The sequence below is a fragment of the Danio rerio genome, chromosome 8, assembly GCF_052040795.2.
Source record: "Danio rerio strain M-AB ecotype USA chromosome 8, GRCz13ab, whole genome shotgun sequence".
Taxonomy (NCBI): Eukaryota; Metazoa; Chordata; class Actinopteri; order Cypriniformes; family Danionidae; genus Danio; species Danio rerio.
The window spans coordinates 11,798,512-11,817,790 of NC_141028.1; the positions used below are offsets into that span (position 1 = coordinate 11,798,512).

The 19,279-nt window shown below is 35.6% G+C and overlaps 1 protein-coding gene and 1 long non-coding RNA gene across 8 annotated transcripts in view; both read left to right on the top strand.

Annotated features, from left to right (window-relative positions):
- The window catches only part of kcnd1 (potassium voltage-gated channel, Shal-related subfamily, member 1), a 142,078-nt gene that overhangs the window by 58,225 nt on the left and 64,574 nt on the right, over positions 1 to 19,279 (top strand).
- Positions 8,752 to 16,372, top strand: LOC147842577 (uncharacterized). The gene is made up of 3 exons (XR_015497709.1): positions 8,752 to 11,061; positions 11,578 to 14,074; positions 14,427 to 16,372. It is a non-coding gene; the product is annotated as an uncharacterized LOC147842577 (long non-coding RNA).

Below are 19,279 nucleotides of genomic sequence, written 5' to 3' on the forward strand. Positions count from 1 at the left end.
TGTTCAATCTAACTTCCTTTAAAAAACACAGTATTGCTGCTTTTTCTTACTAGTGTACCATTTTGACAAATCACTATTAATAAAACATAAAATATGATGATAACACATCCCATCCTTCCAAAAAAGTTTGTTGTTTTTTTACTTTAGGTGACAGGTCTGCGGTTTGAATGAACATTTAAATCTAATTATCTGTAAAGTCTATAAACCCTAAATTCAAATGTTCTGAATTTTTTAAAACAAGAAAACTTGATGCTTTTATCGTTGAAAATGATCATTATCTGTGATTTTTATTATATACTAATATTCTTATTCTTTGCATTCTGATTTTGAAACAATGGATTATTTATGGCAATAAATATACAGCATAACGCACACCATTGTACTTCAGGCAAGTCATTAAGTCTCAACAGTTCAATAGTTTGATAGAGAAATAAACAACATATTGGCCTATAGATTTGACATATTTAACTTAACCAGCAAGTGATGTTCTAATTTTTTAATGTAAGAGTTGGTCTCTGTTGTTAATTATAGCCTCCAATATTACAGTAATATACTCTAGTTTTACTGTAGGTAGATAATTTTATCTTTAAAGTAGACCTGTAATGCAAAAATCACTTTTATAATGTATTTAAACAGATGTGTAATCAGCTTCTAATGGTAACAATATATTAATTTTATTTTTTACAACTATATATTGATCTAAGAGCCAATCACACAGCAGAAATGTACAACTATAGGAATCTAGAAGTGTGCTGTTATTAGAGATCAACCAACAATGATCGGCCACTGGAAATGGGTTTTGCTAATTTTTTTATATATATATTTATTTATTGGATTTTTATGACAGTTAACAAAAGTAAAAAAAAAAAAAGAAAATAACAGTACAAATAGAAAAAAGTATATAACAGTACAACATTAATTAAAAATAAACCACATTATAGCCCTCATATTGTGCAACACACAGTATATGATGTGTTTTTCCCATTAAGCATATAAACAGGTCAGTACCAAAAGTTAAGGTTGACAGCATGGTGTATTAAGTAAATTAAAAGAAAAGAAAAATTAAAAGAGAGAGAGAAAGGGGAAAATATATTAAACTAAATAGGCTGGGGGGTGGCACGTTCTTTCAACTTGTATTTTTATGTCAAGAAAGAGTTGTGTGCATGTGCTATGTCAGCACTAGCACTCATCTGGAAGGTACAGACCAAAACAAAAGTGTGAGATTGGCAACCATTCACTCCACAGTAACTGCCTCAAGTCTCTGAGACTTGACATGCCCCAAGTATGGCAACCAAATGTTAGAAAATTTGATCACTGAACCCTGAAGACTATTTTTAATTTTTTCTAATTTAACAAAAAATAATGTATCTTTAATCCACTGAGTATGGGAGGGGGGTTGAGAAGACTTCCACCTCAACAAAATGCACCGCCTAGGTTATGCTATTTAATGGACCCTCTCATTTTTGTGGCTTCAGTCATTGTTGGTATACTCTTCTAAATCTGGAAGCGTCAACAACTGATATATATATAGATCATTATTGTTCATTATGGTAAAGAATAATCAAGATTTGAGATTGAGATGGCATTTTTGCCATATTGCACAGTCCTAGTGTAAAAGAAATTTAGTGTGGTTTACATTTTTTATTATAACCCACTCTTTGTGTCCTATTGTGCATAGTTTCTTGCTTATACATTTAATTGGTCTATTTTGATTCATGTTGACTAAAGACAAATGAAGTGTTGGGCAATTCTTTCAAAATTGAACAAAGTCAGCCAAGCCAAAAAAAACTCTGCAGTTTCAGTTTATTAGATGAAATTTCATTCCCTAGTCGTCATCAAGTCATCAATCCTCCATCTATCTGCAATATAAGAATGGACATAAATTTAATTGAGTGAAAAAGTGTCCCTTTTATTGAAGATTTGGCCAGAGAAATGCTGAACTAAAGGATGGCGATTTTAAACAAAACCCAGTCCAGTGCAACCGATCATTTGAAGAACATTTGTGAAAAGTACATTACTGAGAAATATGAATTGTTGAAAGTACTTATATATTGCTCACAGAAAACACCATTTAGAAAGGATTTACTGCCAGGGTCTGCAGAGAACAACTGGCTTTGGTGAAACTAATAAAATGAAACAAAAAGTGTCCAATGTTTTAGAGACTATGAAATAGTTTCACAGTCAGTAACAAATCCTTACAGCCACTAACTTTTAGTATTTTACATATTGTCTAATAACATGGTTGCTCAGTGGTTAGCACTGTTGCTTCATAGCAAGAAGGTCGCTGATTTGAGTCCTAGCTGGGTCAGTTGGTATTTTTTTGTAGACTTTGCGTGTTCTCTCTGTATTCGCATGTGGTTTCCTTTCTCCTGGTGCTCCAGTTTCCCCTCACAGTCCAAAGACATGTGCACTAGGTGAATTGAATAAACTGAAAATATACCGGAATTGTTGGTGGTTCATTCCGCTTTGGCGACCCCAAATAAATAAGACACTAAGCTGAAGGAATGAAGTAACACTGTTTACAAATGCGCTGAAAGCACAGCACATGACCAGCGGAAACACAAAGCTGCCTTTTGGCTTTCACTATTTCCTCATCAAGGCTGTGTAATATTTTACGATGACTTATTAATGGAAAGTTCATAAAAGTTGCAGGAGAATAGGATATGGGAAATATATGTTTCTCCTTCAGCCCCTGATAGATTGTTTACTCCATCTCCTCTTTTAAAAAGCCTTGCAAACTCGAGATCAGCTGCTTTTGGCATCTGTATGCTCCATATGCTTCACTTTAATATAATCTCAGTGCTTCAGTTTATGAGCCGAGAGCACAAACATGAGAACAGCATCAAAAGTTTTATTTCTTGTAGACTGTTGCCAGTTAGGACCATCTGGCATGTGAAGAGAAGGCCAGAAGTACAGGTCAGAAGAAACATGTTTATGATTACTTTTACAAGATCTTCGACAGAACAGGCTGTGATGTGACTACAAATTCATTGAAGACCTTTGCCTTTAAAGGAACATAGCGTCCCATAGAGTTAAACAGTTAAGTTTTACCATTTGTGAAATCATTATGCTGATCTCCAGTTCTGCACTTTTACCTTAACTTAGCATAAATCATTGAATCCGATTAGACCATTAGCATCTCACTCCCAAGGTTTTCAATAATTTTCCTATTTAAAACTTCTGTAGACTTTTCTTTAGTTACAATGCATAGTAAGACTGACAGGAAATTAAAAATTGCTATTTTTTAGGCTAATATGGATAGGAACTATGCTCTCATCCCTGCATAATAATTATGGAACTAATTACTACGTGCAGTGATATCACTCATTACCTTTCCACCAGTTTTAGTATACAATGTTATTACAGAAGAGTCAAGCTTTAAATAAGAAAACGATTGAAACTCTGATCATTTTTGAGTGAAATGCTAATGGTCTCAATCAATTCAATGATCTATGCTAAGCTAAGCTAAATGTACTCCCTCCAATCGGCTGAATGGATAAAAAATGGTAAAACTCAATTTGTGCTGTTCTTACACAATACGCTTGTTTACTGATATATATATATATATATATATATATATATATATATATATATATATATATATATATATTAGGGCTGTAACGATACACCAAACCCACGATTCGATTCGTATCACGATTTTTGACCCACGATTCGATTCGTATCACGATTTTTTTTTTTCGTGTGGGGTAGGGAAAAAAAGATTTTTAAAACTATTTTTTATTAAATAGAATTATATCATTTTTGTTTTCTTTGTAACAAAATTGAAAAACCAAACAGAACTAAACTCCATTTTGTAGATGGTTCAAGCATGTTAAAAATTCTTTTTCAATCAAGTTCTCTTACATAGAAAAAGTAAATTAAATGGCTACTAGGGATGCTCATTTCGGTTAATTTTGCTAACAGACAACCGCCGCTCATTAATCGGTTATTATAATAACGGTTAACTGGTCAGATTACTAGTAATTTTATATTAAACAAATTGACGTGTCTATTTTGTTTCTGACACATTAAATATTGCATTTTAAATTAGGCTACTGATTTATTTTTAAATGCTAGCATATTAATAACAGAACAGAACAACAGAGCATCTTCACGCACCTGCAGTGTTTAGCACAAAAGAGCAGAATAATTTAAATAAAATGAATAAAATAAATAGGACTGCCCTAAATTATTTTCATTTAAATAATTAATTTATATTACAAAACGAAAATACTGACTGATTCTTTTTAATAACCGGGATGGGCTGTTTTTTTCCAATCATGTTTTTTCTTCCGTCAAATAAAAATCGCAGACTTCCTCAAATTGCCTGCTCCACGGAAAATATACGCATTTATTTAATGCCCCGCTGTTATTATTATTATAACAAAACCTTTTACATTTTAATAGAAATCATTATTTTAAAGAATAAGTCCTGATGGTTTCCTCTCTCTCCCTCGCGGTTCAAGTGCGCGTGCTGCATGATGAAAAGACAACAACAACGCACGCATATGTAGACTTTTTGTAAACAGTTTTGTTGTTTAAATATGCTATTGCATTAATGTGCATACATGCTTTATAACCCGAAAACAAGGCGTATCTCACTGCCTTTATGTTGACAAGGAAAAAAGAATAGAAGAAGCGCGGTCCTCTTATGAAACGACTGAATCAGCTGGGTATCGATTGTGCATAAGTGTTGCTGTCTGTGTTGTTACAATTGTAATATTTAATGCTATTGTTATATTCGAGATTTGTACATTCATACAGCTCTGGATAACTTAAAACAGCGATTAGACCTTCAGAGCGGCATGCGTCCTGAAGTAAAGCGAAACGGCTATAAACTCCAGCAAGATAGAGTGATTATAACCAGAGTCATATACCTTTATCTATAAATAAAGTATAACTATAGAAACTGTGTTCATCTTAACTGAAAGCTTCGTCCTGTTTCCTGGCCTCAAGCATCGCGCTATCAGTCAGCACGTAACGTTAACTCTCAAAGGTTCAAACAGAAACGCCCATCCCTCTCTGCGCAGCCACATTAACAACAATGCTTTGACAGCACTGGCAATGTTTCTGCCGTTGTCTGTTGTCAAGAGGGGTTAAGTTGGTTTTGTTTTTGATATTCCTGACACATTCAGACAGTCCCTTACTAAGAGCTCCGTGCGAGCTCTCCTGGTTAAACGCTAATTGCGAGGGCTTAAACGGAGCAGTGCTCGTAATGTCGAGCGGAAAAAAAGTTTCCTCACGTTCTTCTTCAGCTAGCTAAACTTTTGCAGGCACGCGTGACGTTATTGGAAAGGTAGTCACGGGGTGTGTCGCGATTCTCCCTTATCACACCGCGACACAGGATCGTAGATCTGAGTGTCGCGATTTCGATTTTATATCGTGTATCGTTACAGCCCTAATATATATATATATATATATATATATATATATATATATATATATATATATATATATATATATATATATATATATATATATATATATATTTATATATATATATATATATATATATATATATATATATATATATATATATATATATATATATATATATGTAAACATACATACATACATACATACATACACACATATATATATATATATATATATATATATATATATATACACACACACACACACACACACACACACACATATACACACAGCCCAAATCTCTCAGCATATCCTATATAGAAGCAACACTGAATTATGGCAAGTTACTGATGTCACAACTGTGAGTACATTTACATTTGGCAACCCAAGCTGTCATATGCAAAAAGGTGATAACATTTTGTTTACACATCTAAAAGGGAAGGGTATAAAGCCTTTTCTGTCTGTTTCACACTGCAGTATGTGGTAAAAACAGCGAAACCTTACAAAAGGCTTTAAAATGTATTTAAAATGTATCTGCTGTAATGTTGTGATGAAGGAATGAAAAAGATGAACGAATTTCTCATTTTGCTAAAATGCTGTGATAACTGCTGTGTTGTTTCAATTAAAATATGTGTAAAACATGGAAAAGCCCAACAATTGGGTTCAATTTCAAATTCAGAATTATTCTAACCATAATTTTTTTTCCATGTTTTACTCAAAGTTTGGGATTCAAGAATTAATTTAGGTTTTTTTTAAAATGAAAACAGACTTTAAAGAGCCCCTATTATGGGTTTTTGAAAATTACCTTCCATGCAGCATGCAACACAGCTCTAAGTGAATGAAAACATTTAGCTGAGGGTTATATCTGAAAATGCACCTTGTTTAAAAATATAGATTTTTTTTTAAATAAAAGATTTGACTCAGAGTTGTTTAAAAGATTCGTTGTTCGCCCACATCTTTTGTCTGTTTGTATCGGCGTTGACACAAAACAATTCCAAATATGACCTACTGTATCCAGTAAAACGTGAACGCGCCTTTCCCTTCTGACACTAGAGGTGTGTGAGGGATTGTGGGATTAATCATGACGGGAAGATTACCATCACTGATTAAGATTGTGGAGAAAGTTAATAATAATGACAAAAAAAAATTGTACACATTTTTATTGGGCATCTTTTGTTTCAGTAAGCATGGGTACAAAAAAATGGAGTGTAATGCAATGGTGGCGTGTCCCTAAAACTAATAATAATTATTTTTTCAAATTTTAACAACTGTCAAAAAACACACAAAAAACTTAAAGTTCAGATGGTTCCCAGATAAACAAAAGAAGAAAACACCGGTTACAACTGCAAATATATTTTAGACACATATTTTTACAGATAAAAGTTTGTAGATATATATTTTATCCCACAAATACAAATAACAACAAAATCAAATGTACACTTTTCCGCAGCGTTTGCAGGAAATAAATATAATGAAAGTGTAATAAATATATTTAATTTAAAAAAGGAACCCTACATTGGGTTTAGCCATATTTGACCCAATGACAACCCAGTATTTTTAGAATGCCATTTTTCATTTGTGGTTTAAAGATGTCCACTAAAAATGTGGACAGTTTTTTTTCTTCTTCATTTTATTCCTAATATTGTCAACTTTTTCCACCATCTTGATTACCTTCTCTCCGAAAATTAGTTGCATTGCATTTGGGATTAAATATCAATAAGCCTTGGTGAAAACTAGACATCAGAGGTGACTAAATGAATAATTCAGGGAAAAATTAAATGTGTTCAGAATAACCCAGATGAAATTAATGTACAAATGTTTTTAAATTTAAATGAATTTGCTCATTATTTACTTTCCCTGAAAAAAGATGTTTTGAAGAAAGCTGAAAACCTGTAACCACTGACTTTCATAGTAGGAAAAAACAAATAAGTCAATAGTTAGTTCTCCAACATTTTCCTAAATCTGTTTTACAGAAAAAAGCTATTCATAAAATGTTGGAAAAAAGACTTAATGATGACAGAATTGTCTTTTTTGGTTAAACTGCCCCTTTAAGGCACCAGGTGCATTAGGATTTTCACTACATTATTCATACTGTGACACCATATTTCCATATCTCATAACATAGTAGTTTTAAATCACATACTGAAAGTATTTAAATTGAAGATTGTTTCTTTCTCTCTCTCTCTCTCTCTCTCTCTCTCTCTCTCTCTCTCTCTCTCTCTCTTTTTTTTTTCTCTCGCTCTGCTTTAGAGCAGTAAACCTGTGACTTTCTCTTCAGTTTTCTGTTTGCAAGCGGGTGGTCCATTTAACCTGTAGACGCTTCATATACAGTCCATCTAACAGAGGAGTCCTGTCAGCATCACTGTCGCCTTTCCATTTATGGAGGTCTGCTGGAAGTTAAACCTATCATTAGTGTGTTTGTTTAGCTTCAAAGCTTTGATAAAAAAAGGACAGAATGTGCAACTGATCCTAATTCGTGCTCTGTCATATATCTCAATAGCCGGAGATCAGAAAGAGGAGAGCGAATCTGGCACGAAAGCCTTTATAGTGAGTTACTATTTAACGCGCACCGAATCCAAAAATAATGACCTCGTGGGTGATTCTCCAGTCATTTTTCTGCTGATCTGACTTACTCCCTGAGGATGTATTGATGTTGTGGCCACAGAAGGAGCTAAATAAACCCAGTGCCTATAAATAGCTGTAATTTCTGCTGAAGAGATTAGGTTTCAGAGCAGAACGATTGTTTCTTGCTTTATTTTTTTGGGTGAATTTGACGTTCACACCTCTAATCTGCCTGATCACATGATGCTCAGAAATCTGATGTCTTTATGTAATCATATGCACATCTCTTTTCTCAGTGAGTCTAAAAACTGTCTGGTAAAATGCTGTACCTGAAATGTATTGATATGCCGCTGTTTATCTAATAGCTGGAGTTTATTATGAAGCCGAACTGTAGACTGGTTGTTGTCCTGTTGTAACCTCGCTGTCATTGTTCTATTGACTTTCCACCTCAGTGTCTTTATAACAAATGCGCTTCACAGTCCATTTGACCTTCCCTGTTTTCTGTAAATGCAGACAGAAAAAGAACAGCAGCACACTGTCTGGTTCAATGCACATGAACATTTTCGTTAATTGCAAAATTAGATATTTCGTATTGGAAATGAATGTTTTTTTATTCCTATTACAGTTCTTGGCATGACATATTGACATTACAGTACAGGCTCTTTCATCAGTTTTCTGAACTGCGTTGTGAGGATTTGTTTCATGTGTTTTAGATCAGAATAATGCATAATGTTAAGTTTTATCAATGCACAAAGTAGGCCTGGATGATCAGTCGAAATTAGATCGCAAATGCTTTTTAACAAAGCTGCGATTGTCACGCAAATCTTGCAATGGGACAAATGCAGAGTATTTCAGCCAGTGATAAACTTCCTGTCAAAGCTTTATGTGACTATTTTCAATTTCATAAGGTTTCTTTTACAGCATCTATGCTGTAATATAATTCAAATGTAATCAGTTGAATAGACTTAAAGGTGCAGTAGGTGATTATCTTCAGAAACAATTGTTGTTATGCTGGTTGAAAGTCTCTTCACATTTTAATAGTAATGATTAAAATAAGTGATCTAAATGTGTTTATATGTATTTTTATATTTTGGGTAAGTAATAAAACAAAAAGTGTTCATCTAATTAAATAGAGTCGGACCGACATCTCCCATAATTCCGATAAGTAGCTCAAAGTGTCTGTCAGCAAATGCAAAGTTGAACAACTGCACAGCCGTTTGTACGCAGCTCCACCGACTGCTGTTTGTGCATAGACGTGCTGCGTAAGAGTGAGACAGAGAGCACAAGTGCGTGCGCGATCGATCGGCATAAACATGCTGAATCAAAACTTTTTAAAAACCTCAATCAGTATTGGAGTTACCTTTGCACGCTGGAGAAAGGATGACACAATGTCTGAAGGATTTCTCTTAGACAGGTAATGTTCTGTTTTAAAACAATTTTAGCTTCACGCAGAGCTGATGTAATGTTAGATGTTGTTGTTACAAATGTGTTATATCTTCATAGAAGTGTTGTTCAGCCATCAAAATCTTCCTGTAAGAGATTGATAAGACTATTTTCAGTTTCATAAGGGACGGTTTACAGCATCGATAATGTAGATTTTATTTAGTTTAACAACAAAACACAAGTAAATAGTGCTATTCTGCCTAGACTCCCTGAATTGTTTACCATGCAACTCTAAATATTAGCTCTGAAATAGCATGTCAGTTTGGCTTAGTAATGAGTGTAATTCCTGCTCGGCGCCAGACAAGCACTAGTCTCTTTTTCTACATGAGAGAGCGTTCTTTTGCTGTCATCTTTAAGGTGCGCATGCTCCTGTTTTACGAGGCGTGGCTCTGGAACTGTGGAGGAACTGTGATTCTGAGATTTATGCTAAGCTATTAGCATTGTGGAAGATCACCTACTGCACCTTTAAGCATCCACTTGGTTGTTAAAGCGTAAAAAGAGACGAAAGACCATTTAAACGCAGGCGCCATCATTAGCAGCAGGCTTGGGTAGAAATTTCCAGTATTGAAAATGCTGGAGTAATATAAAAATAAATATATTTTAATGACATGGTGCGGAAAAATAGAATTTAATGCAGTGCTTCTTGTTTGGTCTGATACCCACTTTATATCGTATCTCATCCAGGCTGTGATGGTCGCTGTGTTTTTTTAAAGAAATCAGATCTGAAATGCTGCGATTTTGTATGGGATGACAATTAACCGGAAGCCCAGGGACTTGCTGATTGAAATTAAAAGTCTGTGTGCATATAGCCCATTGTCATGCACATTTCTTATGGCTTTCAATCAATCCGTGCGCTTGGTCATGACCAATGTTGGGTGTAATTTGTTACAAAGTAACTAGTTACTATTATTAGAGTACTTTTTTGCAGGAAAAGTAAAGTAAGGGATTTTTTTTATTTTCAGGCATTCAACAGTTCTGGATAAATCAATTAAGAAAAGCAGAGTAATTAATTGCTCAAGTAGATTGAACATGCTTGAAAAACAATGAACTGAGTCAGATATTTACGTCAGTTTATGGTATGCATGAAATATTGTATCACTGCTTAAATGTCATGTGTTTTGAGAAAGTGTTAGATTTTATAATAAAGCTAAAATTACCTTTTTGGCTCAGATTTTAAAAATTAAAAGAATTTAATTTCAATTGTCTATGTGGCTTTGAGATACACAGTTGAAGTCAGAATTATTAGCCACCCTGAATTCTTAGCCCCCCTGTTTATTTTTTTCCCCAATTTCTGTTTAACGGAGAGAAGACTTTTCTTCAACACGTTTCTAAACAAGTCATTTATAATAACTGATTAATTTTATCTTTGCCATGATGACAGTAAATATTTTTTGACTAGATATTTTTCAGGACACTTCTATACAACTTAAACTGACATTCAAAGGCTTAATTAGGTTAACTAGGCAGGTTAGGGTAATTAGGCAAGTTATTTTATAATGATGATTTGTTCTGTAGACTATCGAAAATATATAGCTTAAAGGGGCTAATAATTTTGACAAAATCTTTGTAGATGCGATTAGTTGACTAAATGGCATTTGAAAATTCTTGTTGGCTTAGTATTTCCAGCCTTTCTCTTTTATAAATGTTGCAAAAAATACAATATGATCAATAAAATGCATTGTTAAGCAATATTACAAGAAGCATGAACAAACAACAACATAAACGAAATAGATGCATATGCATAAGTAACAAATGTGCTTCTCCACTCTCCACTGAACTGTTTGATTGTCACATTCATATCTCCAGATTTTTTTTTAGGTGTTACCTTTTTCACAGTGCACAAAAACCAGGGTATTACCGCTGTATCATCTCCAGTAATTTCATGGCTTTGATTCTTAAAAGAAATGGATGGTTCACACATAAGTGAAAATTCTGTCATTTACTCACCGTTTACTTGTTTAAAACATTCATGAGTTCATGACTTATGTTAAACAATAAAGATGATATTTAGAAAAATGTTCAAAATCTGTGACCACAGACTTCCATAATATTTGTTTTTCTTACTATGGAGGTCAATGGGTACAATGGGTACATTCAGTGAGTACATTTTTAATTTTTTGTGTAAACTGCCCTTTAAATGCATGTTTAAACAAGAACTTTCTCCTGAAGCAGGGGTGTAGCTAGTGGGGGGAAAAGGGGGGCCCGATTGCATAGGGCCCTGCGACGAGAAGCCACTGGTCTTCACTTATGACTAGAGGGGACCCTATTTGTGCATAGGACCCAAAATAGCTGGCAACTCATATTGATGGGTATCTGTGTTCTGGCACCTCTGCTTTCTCTTCTGGCCTGCTCTTCCTATTAGTATAATCACTGAAGCCTTATTGAGCACCAGCTTATTTTCCATTCTTTCGTCATCTCCTCCACAGTCTGCCTCATCCGATCATTCCACCCCCATTAGTTCATTCATAAGGGAAAGCCTGGAGAAGATCTGCTTAATGCCAGTCTAAGTAATGGCCACTATTTTTCTTTTCCAAACTTTTTGAAACAAAAGTTTTAAACTTCAGTGAATAACTTACCACACTTGTTTTTACATTTGCTAAATTCTTTCAATCAGTGTTATTGACTTGTTTTTTAGTAAAAAAAAAAAAGACATTAATTTGAAAAGGCCAATTGTTAGAGACTTAGGGCCCTATCATACTCCTGGCGCAATAAGGAGCAAGACGTGTTTGGTGTGATTTGTTGCTATTTTCAGACCAGTGCAACACTGATTTTCAGTTTTTTCGCCATGTTGTTTAAATAGCAAATCCAATTGTGCCACTTCCTGGACTCATGGGTGTGTCGGTCTATAAAAGAGGTGTGCTAAGGCACATCGTTGGTGCGTTGCTATTTTGAGAAACTAAAAAAGACCAAGTAACAGCCATTGCCATTGACCAAGTAAAAGCTGGTCTAAAGTCCAGTGCAGATCATGCTAGTTGTGCAGCAATAAACAAATATCTTTACATATGGGAAAAAAGGGATTAAAATGTTACAAAAACTATTATATACTACGCATTTTATTGTAATGTTATTATTATTAGCAGTATTATGTATTATGTGCACATTTATATTTGTTTTAATAAAAACAAGCTTAGCTTTGCCTGTCGGGTTTTGGAGAATTTCATGAGAATAGGATTTGTGTTTGGCTATAACGCCAGTTTTTGACCACACTTCATTATTATCAGAACTTAATTTAGAAATATCTTTAAAACAAATCTTTGCTCTTAACATACAAATTTAAATATGTAGGCTGACGAATGTCTTCAGTGGAGTGCGCACAACTCAGTTTCCTTACTATATGAAAGTAAAGGAATAAAGAGTAAAAATGTAAAGAGGCTGAATGGAGGTGGCTCGTTCTTTGTCCTCGCACTGCAGATGAGATAGATGTTCTGTTCAACAGTTTTCTTGCTAGTGAAGCATTCAGTTTGTCTATTCAGTTTTATTCAGAGTAAAACTGTGCCAGAACAAATTCATCTGGATATTGTCAGAAAATATTGACAGAAAGCTACACTATGTAAGCAATTACAAGCAACTAGAAATAATTCAGACAACACAGACAATACTAACTAAAATATCAACATTTAGGGGCGGCATGGTGGCTTAATCCTTACCACTGTCGACTCATAGCAAGAAGGTCGCTTGTTCGATTCCCGGCTGGGCAAGTTGCCCAAGTTGTCATTTTCCTCTCTTCTCTCTACTCCCGTCATTATTGTATATTTTCAGCTCTAGTTTCACCTTCTAGCCAATAGCAGAACAACACTGACTTGGTAAACCTTCCTTTTCATGGTCATCCCTTAAAGTATGTATTTATTTTAACTCACTGCGATATGAATATTGCATACTGTATCATGACGATAACAATCATTTACTGATATATTGTGCAGCTGTAATGCTAACAATTAAAAAAATGTCTTAATTTAAACAATATACTCAACACAAAAATTCATACATTTGTACCATTTATGCTCCTCAAAGATGTCCAGACACATTTATTGCAAAACAATAATAGAAAGTGATTTGATTTTTCAATCATGGTCAGTCTCCGCTCTTTTATCACACCTTCATCTAGAAATTCTAGTCTTAGGTACCTCTTCTAATCACCTGCAGTTTCTCTTCAGGATTTATTTCCTCACGCCTTTGTTCCTTGCAACAATTGTGATCTTTCCTCTCTCTTTCTTTCTCTCTGTCCTCTGTGGAAGTGTGTGATGGCTTCTGGGCCTGATTGAGCTCAGATAATGACTTCAGCTCTGGTCTCCACACACTGCCGTTTAACTGTCTTCTTTCGGCAGGCAGAGGTCAGTCACAGCCAGAGGAGGCGTCCAACACCATTGGGGAGACAGAGAGAGAGAAAGTGCACAGAAATGTTCAGGGCAACACCTCTCACCACTAAATAATTACAGGGATGGACTGCATTTGCTCAGTTCTGCAGATTTCCAACAGATGACAAATCAGTTCCTCCTTTAGATTTTTTGCAGCCTAAAATATGTTGCGTTTTTTTTTCCAAAACATATAACATTATATGCTTCAGTTCTTGTGTTTTACTGCAGAAACAAACAAAAAACATGTCACATACACTCATCGGTCACTTTATTAGGTGCATGTTACTAGTACCGGGTTGGACTTCTTTTTGCCTTCAGAACTGCCTTAATCCTTCATGGCTTAGATTGAACAAGGTAATGGAAATATTCCTCAGAGATTTTGGTCCCTATTGACATGATAGCATGTTTGCTGTTTTTAGCTGTCAGGAGTGGCACCCAGTGTGGTCTGCTGTAGCCCATTTGTCTCAAGGTTGGATGTGTAGTGCATTCAGAGATGCTCTTCTGCATACCTTGGTTCTAACGAATGGTTATTTGAGTCAGACCAGCCTGTCTGGCACCAACAACCATGCCACGTTCAAAGTCACTAAAATTCATTTTCTTTCTCATTCTGATGCTCGGTTTGGACTGCAGCAGATTGTCTTGACCAAGTGTGCCGCAAGCCTGCGTTTGAGTGAAGGTCTCGGCCGTTAGATCGCCCCCTGGGGGCTGGCTGCAGTACAAGTCATAAAGCCCGCCTCCTCCGTGTTAATGAAGGAGACTTGAGCCCAAATAAAAAAAATTATTACACTTGCAATAAAATGTCCCGAAAGATGGTTCTGGTCGATTAAGGCACTGGTTATTGTGCTGAAATAGGTGCAGATCTTCATTTTTGTAAACAGTTTGTTTTTAGCAGTAATTTAATGCTGGGCGTGTCATCGTGATTGACAGCTGTGATTGACAGTTTCTCAAAGCAGCGCGTCTGAGCTTCGGCAGGAGACTGAAATGTTATTATTCAATTTCTGTGTTATTTTACCATGACAAAATGAGTTCAGCAGTAAACTATAGTTTCTGACATACATGATCCTGGTGGAACACTGTTTATTCGCTAAGGTCAGGGCTTTTTTCGGGCTTTATTAGTTTGCTGATACACGCCTAACCACCCAGATAGCAAAGCGCAGTTCCGGCTAGATTCTCGCCTGCCGGAGACTTATCCCTTAGAGCTCAGACTGACTACCTCTGCTGGACCTACTCCGGATGCCTGGACTCACTACCCGATTCCAGCCCGAGTCAATCGAGCCAGATGCGGCGGCCGAGCGAGCCGGCGCTGCTGCATGCGAGCCAGAATCAGCCCGCGACGCCGCAAGTAGGTTATGCGCTGCGGCCCGGAGCTGGCGCGATTGAATATATAAAACCCTCATATTTGTTAATGTTATTACATCCATCTGTGTTGATATGACAGCAAACGCATGCTGAGAAGTTCGGGGGGCGTGGTTGATTTTACATAAAGCGTTTGGTTGGAAGCTCGACTCCGCTCATTTTCACGGCTCCTCCTCTGGCTCCATCAGACAGTCCTTCTGCGCATGTCAAGGCTCCAATTTCAGCAGTCTTTTGCGACAGTTTGTGCCCGTCAAGCAGGCGTTTTGCCCTCAAGGCGTTCAATGGGAAAAAGGGCTGTCGCGTCGTCCATATTTTTTTACAGTCATTGGTCTTGACCATGTCTACATGCCTAGATGCATTGATTGGCTGATTAGAAATTTGCGTCAACAAGCAGTTGTACCTAATAAATTGGCCGGTTGGTGGATACTGTTTCATTATGTATATTAGGGCTATAGATACATTATTGTAAAACAGAGTTGATTGACAATCTAGCTTAAGGAAGCTGATCCTCTAGGCAATTTTATTATCGTATTATTCTCATAATGTATTATTTTTAAATTGCCTAAAGTGAGTAAGTGCAGGTATCAGTTGTCATGTATTAGTCATGTGGTAGTTCTGGTGACTGGTCTCCAGTAAGTGTCTTCTGAAATTGTCGTACAGTTCATTTATTCTTGTAACAATAGTTTCTGTTGATGGTATGGTCTGGTACTATGATGACCAATGTTGCTCACTTTGCATGGTTCACTTTGCAGTTGACAGACTGTCCTTTGATAAGCACAGCTGGTTGATGCTGTCTTGGCGCTGACATTTTGCTAACATTTGCAGAAAATGTTTGCATTGAAGTTGGCACTTCAAACTTGTTGTGCTTTGATGGAAGGACATCACTTCAATACGCTTACACTTCTATGGTTTAATCCAGATGTCTATTTAAAAGATTTTGTTGTTCAGCACACGCTTCATGTCATGATCCATCATATATTATCATATTGTCATCACACAATGAAATGGCTGCTATGACTGCAAGAAGCTGATATACAGTTGAAGTCAAAATTATTCATCCTACGGTGAATTTTTTATTCTGTTTTATATACTTCCCAAACTGAGCATGGAATTTTTCTTTCTTTTTTTTTTTTTTTTACTTTGAATTTAAGATTTTTCTATGTTTTTTTTTTTTTTTTTTTTTTTACAGAACAACCCCTTTAACAATTTAACAACAATTTAAACCCTTACACATGAGGGGATACATAAAATAATAAAAAATAATATTGAAAAAAAAAAAACATCTACTAAAATAAATAAATAAATAAATAAATTAAATGTGTTTCCATCATAATTACTTTACAGGGGATGCATTTGTGCATCAAGTTACATTGTGTTGCATTGTAGTTACATCCAATTACAGTGATAATAGGTTAAGTAACCTCTAAATTTACATATTTAAATATGTCATAATACTTTTCCACCTTTTCAGAAGAATATCAGTCTTCATTTGTAGACATGCAGTCATTTTTTTCCATTACATAGACCTGTTTAAGCTTGAATCCACTGAGCCATCTTTGGAGAACTTTCTTCTATCCAATGCACTGTCATCATTTTTTTTGCAACCAGTAATAATATATATAGGACAAATCTTGTTTCTTTGTTCTTTTCTTTGGACAGTGCTCCCAATAAGCACATAACTGGATAGAGGAGTATTTCCTTTATCTAATAACTTATATATTTATTTTTTTAACATCTTTCCAAAATTCTTGAATCTTAGGACAGTCCCAAAAAATGTGTGAATAATCTCCAATTTTACCACATTTTCTTCAGCACAAAGCCACAGATGGTCCTTTTACATATGTATATATTACAAAAGGACTATTAAAGGATCTCATTTTTACTTTCCAATCAAATTCTTTTCATAATTGACTATTAATTCCTAAGACATTCTTCACATAACTCAGTCCAGACCTCGTTATCGAGTATGGTATTTAGTTCTAGTTCCTATTTTCCTTTAATGTGATCTGTATTTTGCACAGTATTATTAACTAATCTTTTGTATAGCATGGAATTTTTCAGAGTTTTTTTCTATAGTATTTTTTTCTTCTGGAAAAAGTCTTATTTGTTTTGATTTCGGCTAGCATAAAAGCAGTCTTTATTTTTTTCAACGTTTTTAGGGTGAACATTATTAGCCCGCTTAAGCAGTATTTTTATTTGATTGTCTACAAAACAAACCATTGTTATACAATGACTTGCCTAACTACCCTAACTTGCCTAGTTAACCTAATTAACATAGTGAAGTCTTTAAATGTCACTTATAAGCTATATAGAAGAGTCTTGAAAAATATCTAGTCAAATATTATGTACTGTCATCATGGCAAAGATAAAATAAATCATTTAACTATTAAAACTGTCATATTTAGAAATCTGTTGAAGAAATCTTTGTTCCATTTAACAGAAACTAGGGAACAAATATAAAGGAGGTCTTATAATTCTGACGTCAACTATACTCAAGAAACATTCGATTTGCAAAATTCTGGAGGGACTTTTTTAATGAATCACCAACAAATTTACAGGAAAACTTTTGTGAAAACTTCCCGAGTTACTCATATTGTAAAATGTCAATGCTTGAAGGATGAACGAATGGAATTCTGATCAGCCCACGAGTTCTGCGGTAACCCAGGGATGTTTTATACTGTGTTTTGCTTGTAGTGTTGGATTCCAAGCTTTGTCCTGATGGCTGATTGTTGGGCATTACAAGCACTAGTGCATTTGTGACATTGATGTATTGTTTTGTCCTGTCTGAACTCTTTACACCCTGAAGGTAGTTTTAAAGAGTTTCCACCTCAATGGCATACATAAAGTAAGTATTCATACCGCACTGCTTTAAATAATAAAAATGCTAATTCTTAGGGTTATATTTTATGAATTTTGATCTATATGTTTTGGGTTTATTTAATGCCAGTTCGCTTTAAAGATGACAATTACATTCTTTCATTCATTCATTTTCTTGTCGGCTTAGTCCCTTTACACCGGCACCACAGAGGAATGAATCGCCAACTTATCCAGCAAGTTTTTACGCAGTGGATGCCCTTCCAGCCGCAACCCATCTCTGGGAAACATCTACACACACATTCACACACACACTCATACACTACGGACAATTTAGCCTACCCAATTCACCTGTACCGCATGTCTTTTGACTGTGGGGGAAACCGGAGCACTCGGAGGAAACCACACGAAAGCAGGGAGAACATGCAAACTCCACACAGAAACGCCAACTGAGCCGAGGCTCGAATCAGCGACCCAGCAACCTTCTTGCTGTGAGGCGACAGCACTACCTACTGCACCACTGCTTCGCCCCATGACAATTACACTGATAGTTATTTAATTTGAACAGAGAAATTGTTACATTGAAGTTGTTGTACAATCTTAATGGAGAAACTAACCTTAAATGATTGTGGTGTGGCGCAATACAGAAAATAAAATAAAATAACTTGATTTTAAAAGAGGAGGGGGGCAGGGTGCACTCCTAATATACTGTACACTACCTGAAAAAAGTCTCGTCACCTATGCAAGTTTTAGCAACGACAAATAGTAATTTGACTTCTAGTTAATCATTTGGTATCAGACGTGGCTTATATTTAAGGCAAAGGCCTCTAGATTAAGCTTATTTTACCAAAATAAAATATGATCATGCCTTGATTTTTAATTATTTAATTAGGGCAGTAAGGTCTGACAGTCTTTAACACTTAACATAAATAATGTACAGTATAGAGTCATGACTCCCATGAGCTTGGAGGACTGCATCCTTGCATCTCTGCTATGACTTAAATAACTTTCTTAATAAAGTCATCTGGGATGGCAAAGAAAGCCTTCTTGCAGGACTCCCAGAGTTCATCAAGATTTTTAGGATTCATCTTAAATGCCTCCTGCTTTATCTTACCCCAGGCATGCTCAATAATGTTCATGTCTGGTGACTGGGCTGGTCAATGCTGCAGCAGCATGACCTTCTTTGCTTTCAGGAACTTTGATGTGGAGGCTGAAGTATGAGAAGGAGTGCTATCCTGCTGAAGAATTTACCCTCTCCTGTGGTTTGTAATCTAATGGGCAGCACAAATGTCTTGATACCTCAGGCTGTTAATGTTACCATCCACTCTGCAGATCTCTTGAACACCCCCATACTGAATGTAACCTCCCCACAC